The 11,575-nt window shown below is 39.9% G+C and overlaps 1 pseudogene across 1 annotated transcript; it reads left to right on the forward strand.

Annotated features, from left to right (window-relative positions):
• Positions 1–1,111: 1,111 nt before the first annotated feature.
• LOC309614610 (NF-kappa-B inhibitor-interacting Ras-like protein 1 pseudogene) lies at positions 1,112–2,456 on the forward strand (annotated as a pseudogene). Its single transcript has one exon. The product of its transcript is annotated as an NF-kappa-B inhibitor-interacting Ras-like protein 1 pseudogene (transcript).
• Positions 2,457–11,575: the final 9,119 nt, after the last annotated feature.

Raw genomic sequence — 11,575 nt, forward strand, 5'->3', positions numbered from 1 at the left:
AAATAAATAAATAATAAAAATTTCAGGGCCGTTAACTTAAGTCTTATAAAAATTAACAGTGGAAAATATCTTCATCAGTCGTTTAAACATAGATCAGGCTTTACTGGAGACTGAAATTTAACAACGGTTGAATATGTATCCTGTGGGAAGCTGCATTATTTTTATTGATAATAAATCTCCTACTTCCCCCCAACTACTCCCCTTCAGAATTTCTACACCTAAGCCAGCTACGTTTTTGACATTTTACACCTTCATACATTGTTTGCACCCATGCTCACCTTTCTACTGGCCATATGACACCAGGAAATTCATCTCTCCGAGACTCTGTTCTCTTCTCTATAAAATGGAGTTTCTTTCCTACCTTCTTCAAAGAATTGTTGTAAATAGCAAACAAGATGATGAGAAAACACCTGGTAGTTTTCAGCTGCAAATATCTTTAGCTTTAAAAACTTGCTCTAAAGCATATGTATTAAAAAATACATCAAAACAAAGAGATTGGGGGAAAGGAGAATGTGTTTCACTATTGAATTTAAGTTAGAAATGATGGTGGCCTAATACCGGGGACTCAAAGAAATAAATCAATGAAAGACATATATATTTTAAAGAAACTTGTAATTGAGTAGACGTTTGAATTTTTTAAAAAAATAATAAGAACTTAAAGATAATCTCCAGATATCTTGGTTAGATCAGAGAAAGAGAACAAGTTAGAGGAAAAAATTGAGGTTGGTTTTAAACATTTTGGCTTATGTGCTATAAGATATCTCAATATATCCAGGAGGTTGAAATGATGAGTTGGTGAGTTTTGCTAACAACCTAGTGACGAGAGATAACAGCCTATGGATGACAACAGAAACTGTTGGGGTCATAATGATTTGGGGGTGTCTTCCTGGCTCATTAGAACTTCTTAAACGTCTCCCATCCACAGGAGTGGTTCCCAGAAGCCTGTGTGTAGGGTGAACCTAAGAGCCTGGCCAGGACTGACTGGATGACAGAGGGGCAGCTGACCCACACCACAGGTCTCTTCCCTTAAGAATGACAAGCAGAGCCCGCTGGGCGGAGTTCGGCCGGGATTCGGTGCAACCTCCCCCTGGGATTCGGCGCAACCCCCTCCCCGGGTCCCGTCCCCCACTCCCCGGGACTCGAGCCTGAGAAACAGAGGCGAGCCGGCGGCGACCGTCAGCGGCAAGGCCTGGGCTGGAGAGCGTCCAGACATCCCGCCGCCGCGAGGAGCTTTACGGTTGTAAAAGCCCTCACAGTGACATCCTAAGAAGATGGGAAAGGGCTGTAAGGTTGTGGTTTGTGGCTTGTTATCTGTGGGGAAAACGGCAATTTTGGAGCAGCTCCTTTATGGGAGTCATGCTATTGGAATGGAGGACTGTGCAACAATGGAAGATGTGTATATGGCTGCAGTGGAAACAGATCGGGGAGTCAAGAAACAGTTACGTCTTTACGACACCCGAGGCCTACAGGAAGGCGTGGAGCTGCCAAAGCATTATTTTTCATTTGCTGATGGCTTTGTTCTTGTGTACAGTGTGAATAACCTTGAATCCTTTCAAAGAGTGGAGCTTCTGAAGAAAGAAATTGATAAGTTCAAAGACAAAAAAGAGGTGGCCATTGTCGTGTTAGGAAACAAAACTGACCTTTCTGAGCAGAGACAAGCGGACGCCGAAGTGGCACAGCGGTGGGCCAGGAGCGAGAAGGTGCATCTGTGGGAGGTGACGGTCACAGACCGCAAGTCCCTGATCGAGCCCTTCACCCTGCTAGCCCGCAAACTCTCCCAGCCCCAGAGCAAAGCGAGCTTCCCTCTGCCTGGGAGGAGAAGCAAGGCAACTCCAGCTCTGAGAACTAAACCCTAGGGTGCACAACTGTCCCTTGAATGGTGACTGCCTCGAGGTGTCTGTGAACTCATGTAAAACAGGCCATTTCTGTCTACCTTTGGTCCTTAGGAAACCCCTAGGGAAGTAATTTAATGCACTTTCAGTTATAATTCGGTTACTGTTGCCTGACATGAAGTAATAATATATTTGCATTCTCCTTGTTTCAGACTTGTCCCTGAAATTAGCACCTTTGTTATCTATGTTGCATTTGTCAAAAGAATGAAATAAAGTTTGGGTGGTTAAAAAAAAAAAAAAAAAAAAAGAATGACAAGCAGGTGCAAAGAGAAATCAGACTTTCAATGTGGCTAGATGTGCAAAAACGATAAACTAAGGAAACGTGAATGCCAATTTCTTCCGTATGAACCATGATTGGTGAAAGAGGATATATCATATGTAAAAAGAGAAACAGAGAAAAGAAATGGAGAGAGAATGATATAGGATTAGACTTCCAACATGAAGCCAATTCCTGGTTCCAGGTCCTTCCTGAGTACTAGCTGACTTTCTGTCTTGAATGATGAATTCTCCTAAGCCTATCCCCTGTCTTATTGCTGCTCCTTCCCACCTTCTCCTCCCCCTCCCCCCTTCCCTCCCCTCCCCTTCCCTTCCTTCCCCCTTCCCTCCCCTCCCCTTCCCTTCTCTTCCCTTTCCTTTTTTTCATTCAGAAAACTAAGATGTCTCACATTCCTTTGCAACCAGAGAAAGGACTAATAATAGAAGAATAAAAATGATCATCCAGACGGTGTATGTCAGGTGAGGAGCAAGTATGGGAGTCTCGAGGTACCCAGGGTGCCCACGTTGCACCGACATCAAGGGCTAAGTAGAGACAAAGATCCTGCCAGGAAGGCTGGACGGAAGTGAGCAGAGTCCTAGAGGTCTACTCTATGGACTGTGCCGACAGTAAACAATACCGTATTTCATATTTCAAAATGTGCTAAAAGGGTGTATCTTCCGTTAAGTGTCTTATCACAAAATAATCATAACAATAATAATAATAGATAAATAGGGCAGGAGGAAACTTTCAGAGGGGATGGGTATGTTTATGGCATAGACTGTGGTGATGGTTTCATGGGTGTTTTCTTATCTCCAAACTCATCAAGTCATATACATTTTGTACAGCTTTTTATACATCAAGAAAGGTGGGGTTGGGAACAGGAGACTTAGAAGAAAAGCAAGAGGAAAGGAAAATCTTCAGTTGTGTCAACTGCTAAAAAGGCCAATAAGCCAGTTTCTCCCTGCCCCATCTCTCACCACACCAACTCTCCCAGCGAAGCTTTAGTCCAAATGCCTCACTTAAATCAGTGAATGCACACAAAATAAATCAAATAATTATGCAGGAAAAAACTGAGTACCACAAACATGGTCTGAAAAGCCATTAATTCAGAAAATACTTATGGAGATTTTACCTTGTGCAAATACCCAAGACTAGTGCCACTGAGCCGTGAGAGGAAGCCAGGAGACATTTTTGTTTTTTTTTTGTTTTGTTTTTTAACGCTTGGCATTTGTTGTTGAGATTATTAAATCTAGTAGGACAAAGTCAGATAAGGCATATTGAAATAAGATAATCACATAAGTATAAGCAAAATAAGAGTCTGAACTTAATTCTAACAAAAGATGAAGGAAATCTTCACATACGTGTCATTTAAATGTCTTGAAGATACTGGACAATAAAAAAGGAAGATCTTTCAAGGCTGTGTGAACAGATGGCATAAAAAGCAGAGAGAAATAAAAATTTCTTGGCAATCAGTCTGTTATGTCTAGAGTCTTGGGTGCTGGAACAGAAGCAGTGTGAAAGGAGACTAAATGGATATTTTGGGGTATTACGCAGGGATTTGAATATCGGGCTAAGAAGCCTGAAATTTATTCTTTAGGCAGAATGAAGGAGAACGGTTTCCTCTCTCAACCTGGGTCCTAAGTGCTTCTTAGTGTCTGAGTTTGTGTTCAACCTTTGGCAGCCAATCATGACTCATTCCGGAGAATACTGTACATTAAATAGGACTATGTCCCGTCTATGAGGTCCTGTGCTATTTCAGCCATTTAACAAGGCTAGACCCCCCAACTGCACTTCTCTACATTTCCTGAGCACCTGCTCTGTGACAGGTGCTGTGCTGGGTTTTAGGGATATAGTACGGAATATGAAAATGAGTGGTGCCTTCTGTAGTCTTACAGCGGAGGCGGCTGTGGACACAAACTCAGCAAGTATTTGCAACGTGAGAAGGAGGGTTGTTGGTCATCTTCTCAGGTAGAGGAAGGAAGTCAGATACCTGGGTCAGAAGAGAGAAGAATGCTGGGAGAATCTGAAAGGAGAGCAATGGTGAGTACTTGGATGATGAGCCCCTTACCAGGTTAGTGCAGGGGAGAGAAAAGTCTAAGTGGATCAAGTGCCAGAGTCAGTAAATGAGAGCAAGGGGTGAGGTAGTCAATGTTCCTTGGGTCAAGGCGAAGGCTCACTTGTGGGTTAGACAGGGGATGCACTGTGATTCTCAGAGACGTGCTGTGATGGGATCTCCTTTGAGCCTCTAGCTCTCTAAAGATATGTTCCTCTGAGTTGGGCATCTGACAGCCCCTTATTATGACATATCTTTATAACTGGGTGCCAGGAAAAATTTTAGGTTGATGTCTTCCTTCCTGATAATCAGAATTATTTAGCTTACTGTGTCTTACTCTTTGCCATGGTAACCAGGGAGTGTAGAGACTAAATTGGTGCTCAACCAGTGCTCTTGGTTAGCATATTTCATTCTTCCTGTTTCCCATAGTCCTGAATTCTGTTTGTACTCACTTTGTTTGTATATCCTGAGAGCATGCCAGTTATTTTCCTGTCCTCTCTCTGACACCACACCGCACACACACGCACGCACACACATTTTCCCTAACACCTCCACCCAGGATGCCTTACTACACCCAAAAGAATTTAAGAGAAGTGACTGAAACAGGGCATTCCATTCATACCTCTGAATACTCACTCACTAAACATGTGCTGATTGTATACTAAGTTCCTAAGTTCAGGCACTGAATTAGGACTGGGGGCACAACAATGAATGAGGAAAGTTACTTGCCATCTCAATATGCACAGCTGGCCAGACCAGAGAAGACCTGTTAGCAGACAATTGAAACATGAATGCAAAGGAAGGTATGGAAGGCTTCAGAAGAACACAAGTTGGGGAAAGGAATTGGCCATTTTGGAGATTTGGTGTTTGTGCTGGTTGTTCTACAACTGATATTTTATACAAAATTCAACCTAAGTCAATTAGCTAAATACTATTAGCTTTAATATATAAGAATGCTAAAAGTTTAGGTATACAGTCTCAGATAGAAAATTGTGTGTGTGTGTGAGAGAGAGAAAGAGAGAGAGGAAGAGATAATCCAATTTGAAAATTCTGACTCCAATTGTGATTTCCTTTATTTGTTTCCTTTGTCTGTATTGGGTCAGACTCTGAGGAGGAAGAGATCACCAATGTTTTTTCTGGACAGAATGTGGGCTTTAGACTTCAGCCACTGGCTTGTAGAGTGTTTGACCTTGACCAAGTTATGCAAAGCATTACGTCTTGATTTTCTTGTCTCTAACATGGAAGAAATGCCCAGAGGTTTGTTGGGAGGATGAATGTGGTAATACATGCAAAATGTTGAGTATTATATTCAATGCATAGAAAGTACTCAATAAATAACATTTTAAACAATAATTTATGGAAAAGAGTGAACTCGATGGGCAAAGAAAGGTAACAGTTATCAGAAAAAATAATGGTGAAAGAACTACAAGAGGTTTATGGTAACTGTCCAAGAAACACCTTAAGAAGATACACCAAAATTTTTGAGGAAGTGACATGCATTATGAATAGGTTGTTTCCAAGTTAAGCTAAATTACAAATCAAAATCATGGCCGAGAGAAGAGGGGTTTTGGGCATATATTAGGGCAGAGATCTGATTTCAGAGGTTAAGATCTTTTTAAACTATCTTCATCCCTGGACTCCCTGACTCTAATCTTTCCGACCACTACTGTATGGCTCTATACTGAAACAAGAATCATATTTTGATATTATAAGTTATTTCACTACCTTCATTAGAAATATCATTGGTTCCCTTTTATTTATTCCCCAGAAAAAGTCCAGAAATTGTATCATTCATCCAAGGCCCTTCAAGATGTGGGATCAATGTATTTTTCCAATCTTGTTTTATCACACTATTTACCATGGACCACCAGGTGTCCAGAGGTTAATTGTCATTTTCTGAACTTCAGGCACATGCCTCAAGGCTGACATGTATATAGCAGACACTTAACAGATGGCGAGTAAATGAGAAAACTTTCTTGTACTTTGAACCACTCTACATTTGCCAGTGATGTCCCCAAGATGTCACCGGCGAGGCCCAACCTCTGACATCATCACCTCCTCTGTGCAGCCTTGCCCAGGGCACCATTTGCAAGAGGCAGCTTGGGCTGCGAGGAAGGGCTGCAGCCTCGCTCCCAGGTGTGATGCAGGTCCTTCTGTCATAGCACCACTGTTTGCATGCTGCTAATTCTTTACATGTCCCTTACCTCCTGTTGACTACCATAGCCTTCTAATACATGTTTAATGCACACTTGCTATTGTAATATAAGGCAGATTAAAAAGAATCACGTCACAAGTTGTTGAATTAAATTAAAGAGAATTTATGATTTAATCTAGAAAGAATTTTGGAAATATATTTCAGTCCAATCCTTGCTTCTTCCAGCATAGGAAGAAAACAAAAGAAAACAAAAACTTAAAAACAAAACTGAGTCCTAGAGAGATTAAGTGATTTTTGCCAAGATTATTAATTGAGTTTTATAAACAAAGATTTTTGACCCAGAACAGTTTCTTCATTGATTCTCCATGGCACAACTGAGGTCTGTCTCCAGACAATTCGGCTTTTAACTGCAGGCTGGTAAAGACGCCTTTAGCACTGGCTTCTCTCCCCTCTCCCTCCTTCCCACCGCTTGAGGCTGCTGTCCTCTTCAACCCCCTGACCCTCAAAGCCCACACTGGCTCTGGTGGTCTTTTGAAAAAAAAAGGAGAATTTAACATGTTTTACATGTCTTAAATATTGGTCAGGGGTGATCTAGTGACTTTCATTTGTGGTGGGTTTTGTCTGTCGGCTGGTTGGTCGGTTTGTTTTGTAATTAGAACAAGTGTCTGCCATAGGTATTTGAGAGAACCAGAGTTTAGGAAGGTTGTATCACTGTTCAGTGACAGAGATGAAATGGATATGAAAATAGTCTAGGTCTCAGAAGGATCTCAGAACTTTTAGTTCACTCATTCACATCTCACTGGTTCAACAAGTCTCCTTTGAGTGCCTAAAGCATGCACAGGTATTGTTCACTTATTCTAAGATGCCAAAAGGAGTTAAGTGAGGAGGAAACACACGGATACGGAATCCTAAGGTATCCTGGGAAGGCAGCGTGGAGACGTTCACAGGAGTGCTCGTCACCCAGAGGAAGAGAGACTGATGTCGAGGCCTTGACATTCGCAGCTGCCCTGCTGCAGAGCCTCACAAGGCCCCACTCTGAAACTGCTCACCCTGCCCCTCTCATCCACAGGACGGTGAAGCAGTAGGAATCAGGGCCTTCTAAGGCCGAGTATAAAAGGTTGTCCGCTTTCACAGCAGATTATTATTCAGCTGATGTCTCATCCTATGTGTTTTCTCTATGTCTTCCCAGACAATAGCAGTGCATTTATAAATTACTGTTCTTTTAATAACAAATCATAACTGGGTATTCTTCTCTCCCAGGAACATCGGCTACTTTCATAATGTTTAAGCCACACATCAGGGATTTACTCTGCGTCCTTCTCCAAGCATGTCAAATGCAACTAAATTACACTAGCCTCAGAACACAGTGTATTGGATTTCAAGATAAAGCAGATTATAGTAAATAGTAATCTTTTCAAATTGGTAGAATAAAATATTAAAGTATTTCAAACAAGAATTTTAATGTGTAAATTAAATCTTTGTTAATATTTCTAGCATTTGAGCATTGAGAAGCCAGGTGACAGGGTGATTACTCAAAGGTTACAGCTTATCTCATCGAGTTGCTGATACGTTAAATTGTTAGTCTTTTCTTCAGAATTATGTAGAAAGAGCATTTCTCCAAGTGAAACAAGAAAAGCCAATCGATCAACTGAGATGGACGACACTAGCTTATAAGTTCCCCTATTTTTATTTTTTGGAAATGGAGTTCTACCTTTGATCTGTGATGCTTGCCACTTTGTAATTGCTCAATCTATGATTTTAGAAAAAAAATAAATGGAGGTTACTAATTAAATTAATGCTACTTGTCAGCAGTTTATCATGGTCACCATAGTTTCTAATGTAAAAATGTAACTTCAAGTATGCATATGTATAGAAAATTCAAGTAGCAACAGTGACACAAACCATATAAATGTCCTGAAAAATCCAGGGTACGTGCTATGGTATCACCCAAAGTATAAAGGAATTAGAGGGGGAAAAATACCCACAGGATCGTAAGATTAATGTCCTGGCTCTGCCACATCCATGCTATGTCAACCTTGGATAAGCCAGTTTCATGTAAAATGAGGACAAAGATACTTTCTGATCTACTTCACAAGGTTGTTATAAAAATCAGATAATATACAAAGAAAGATTGCATCAGCTAAAAATGTATAATAAAATCTAGGAGAATATCAGATACCAAATATTCTTTGTGGTAAGACTGCTTACAAATCAAAATGTCTGTGGAGATTTTTTTTAAATGGGGTATTTAAAAAATTTGTTTCCTGACTGCAAGCTTATATATTTTATCACCAGAAGAGTAATAGCACGTTTCATTTAGTTTTTCTGTTCAAAATTCAAAGTCATCTTTTCAAAATGAGTCTACTTTTACACAAATGCACTTGCACTGGTTTTAATTAAAATTAGGTTTTGTATTTGTCTCTGCACTGAGTGAATAATTATTTTTAATTAAAAAATCAAGAAATGTAATGTATTTTAAAAGTGTGCTGCCTCTCCCATATTTGGCTAGTATGTTGATGCTTAATTAATGCAGATAATAATTTTAGCAGACCCTAAATAACTTATTAAAGGAAATAATTTTTTACAGTGTGTTTGTTCTGTACCAGGCTAGCCTTTATTTTTGGTGCTTCACGAGGACTGAGAGTTGAGTACCCACAAAGTATCTGCCCACAGAAAGCTCAGTAACAGACTTTGATTCAGTATTTCTTACCTTCCCAATAAAATATATGCATGAAATTTTAAAAAATAAAAATATAACATTAAAAAAGGCAATATAGAGATTAGAAATTGCCAGAACCAAGAATAATCAAATGCATGTATATAAATGTGTATGTATGTGTGTCTTTGATATCTGCATAGAGATAACCTATAACACTGGAGGTAAATAAAAAGATATATACTTTCCTCAGTCTCTGACTCTAAGTCACAGAAGTCACATGACTGCAAACGGGGACTTTCCCATCCATGGCTCAGTGTCCTCACCTGAGAGCCCACCTTATTCATTAGTCCACAGGATTTACCTCTCATTCAATAAGAGTGTTTTACATAGAAAGGAGTATGGTAGGATCATGTAGATTAGTGATACTGCATTGTTTTTTTTCCACCAGGGGTGGTGGTAGGGGTGGTCCCCAAAGGAAAAATCTAGCAGATGAGAACCAAACCAGAATAACTCTATGTCTCTATGTATTCCATCAGCTCCCATCGACAGGGAATGAGAGTGAGGTTAGAAGACTGTGCCGTGTTAAGAAGAGTGATCCTGGAGGAATACTTGATAAGCATGGGTGCCCTTCTCCTTCAAGACCAAGTGCGGAATTCCATTGGTATCCAAGAAAACTATGACTGAAAAGAAGGATAATAGAGAAATGGCCTGGAAATTATCTTCTTTTCTTGTCATGACCTGTACATCGATAGATCCTATAGACAGGAGCTTCAAAACATGCACTGGATCCTGCTGTTTACTGTTATCTACAAAGCTACCACCCTAAGAGGTAGCTACTATCATCTCTCTTGTTTATCTCCTAATGTGTGTTCTAAACTTGCTCCCTGTTGAACTAAAATGAATATTGAGGTTGCAAAAAACAAAGAGTTTTATTTGGGGTCTTAAGAATTGCAATTTGAGAGACACAGATTTGGGTAAAAAAGAAGAGTGTTCAGGGAAGAGAAAGCGTCTTTGCTTAGAAAGGCAAAGCCAAGAGGCTGTACTCTGACACAAGCGAGGAACAATCTATCCTCAAGGGATGGCTGTCGTGAGTTGTTTTAGGGCATGGACCCGAAAAGTAGATAGGCAGTCACAAGTCATTTTAGAAGAAAAGTGCAATAAGTATCTTGAGTTTTCTGCAGATGTTCTAGATGCCTTCATTAAGACAATGAGTGGTCAAAAGGTCAGATTCCACCCAGGCTGAGATTGTACATAAATCGCACTTCCTCAATGGCCTCCCTGCTCTATTTCAGAGAGCTCTCTTAGCAATACTAATTCCATTTTGATTTTTCTTTCACATTTCCCCCTTTTGATGAATATCTTTCTTTGGAAAGCATTGGTGATCAACCATTTGGTTATGTGGCTTTTGTGGGCATAGGCTTCTTCAGTGCCGGGAAGGCTCATTCCCAGAGATTCATGTCCCTCGGAGGAGGGAAAGAGGTCCCTCATGCTGCCAATCCTATTCTTCCTACTGAAATGTTTAGGGGTTAGGATTTTAGTATTATGATCAGTATCTGAAATAATTCTGATTTACTTTTAGTTTTCCCTAAGATAAAGGTACATAGAGATTATAGCTATTATGTCCTCATTTTTGCTTCCATTCAATTACTCATTGACAAAAAGAGCTAAAATAAATGTCTTAACTCTAATAATAGTGGTTCTAAGAAATACCAACTACTTCTCTATATTTGGTTGGTCCATTTGTTGGCAGGATGGTTACTGACACCTGGAGAACACCCACAGCACAGAAGATGGCAGTGACATGCCCAAGTTCATAAAAAAGATAAACCTTAGAATGAGATTCAATACCAGAGATTCAATCCCCCAAGCCCTAAGTTTCCTGCTGGGGGTGGGGTGGTAAGAGTGAAGTGGACAGGGGATCTTAAACAAAAGTTTATAGTTTTTAGACTAAATGAGTAAAATTTTGCAAGAAAAATAAGAGATAGTCTGAACATAAGAACCTAGTGTTATTACTTGGTTTTCTAGAGTTCATCACCAAATTTAGTTAATGTATACTATGGTGTTGTTTCATGAAAATGCATTAAAACGGCAAAAGGTAAAATAAGGAAAGTAGAAAATGTGGAATAGTGCAAAAGTCTTCAACTTGATTCTCTTTTGAAGTCTCCAAATATTTTCTAGAATTTCTTTTCTTCTGTAGTATATCTTCTGTTGCTTTTAGGAGCAATGGCACACATAAAGATTTTCTCCCCCATTGTTCTGTCTTAATCAAACTCAATTCTTTAATGTTTCAATACTGAGCCTTCAAATTTGTTGTCGATAGGTTTCCTAATACTGATTCAGCAAGAGGATTTCTGCCATACTTCAAGTTGACTTGATTCAGAATTGCAGGAGTGTTTCTCCTGAGAATACTTGAGTAGTAGATAAGAATGACAATGTCAGGAATAACAACAGCTTCCTTTTATTGAAATATTGCCATGTGCCACAATGGTACTAATAAGAATTTATGTTTCTACTAATTCTTCGCAACAGCCCTTGGAGATATGCATCATTCTTGTTTTTC

Source organism: Balaenoptera borealis (assembly GCF_965194805.1).
Source record: "Balaenoptera borealis genome assembly, chromosome: 17".
NCBI lineage: Eukaryota > Metazoa > Chordata > Mammalia > Artiodactyla > Balaenopteridae > Balaenoptera > Balaenoptera borealis.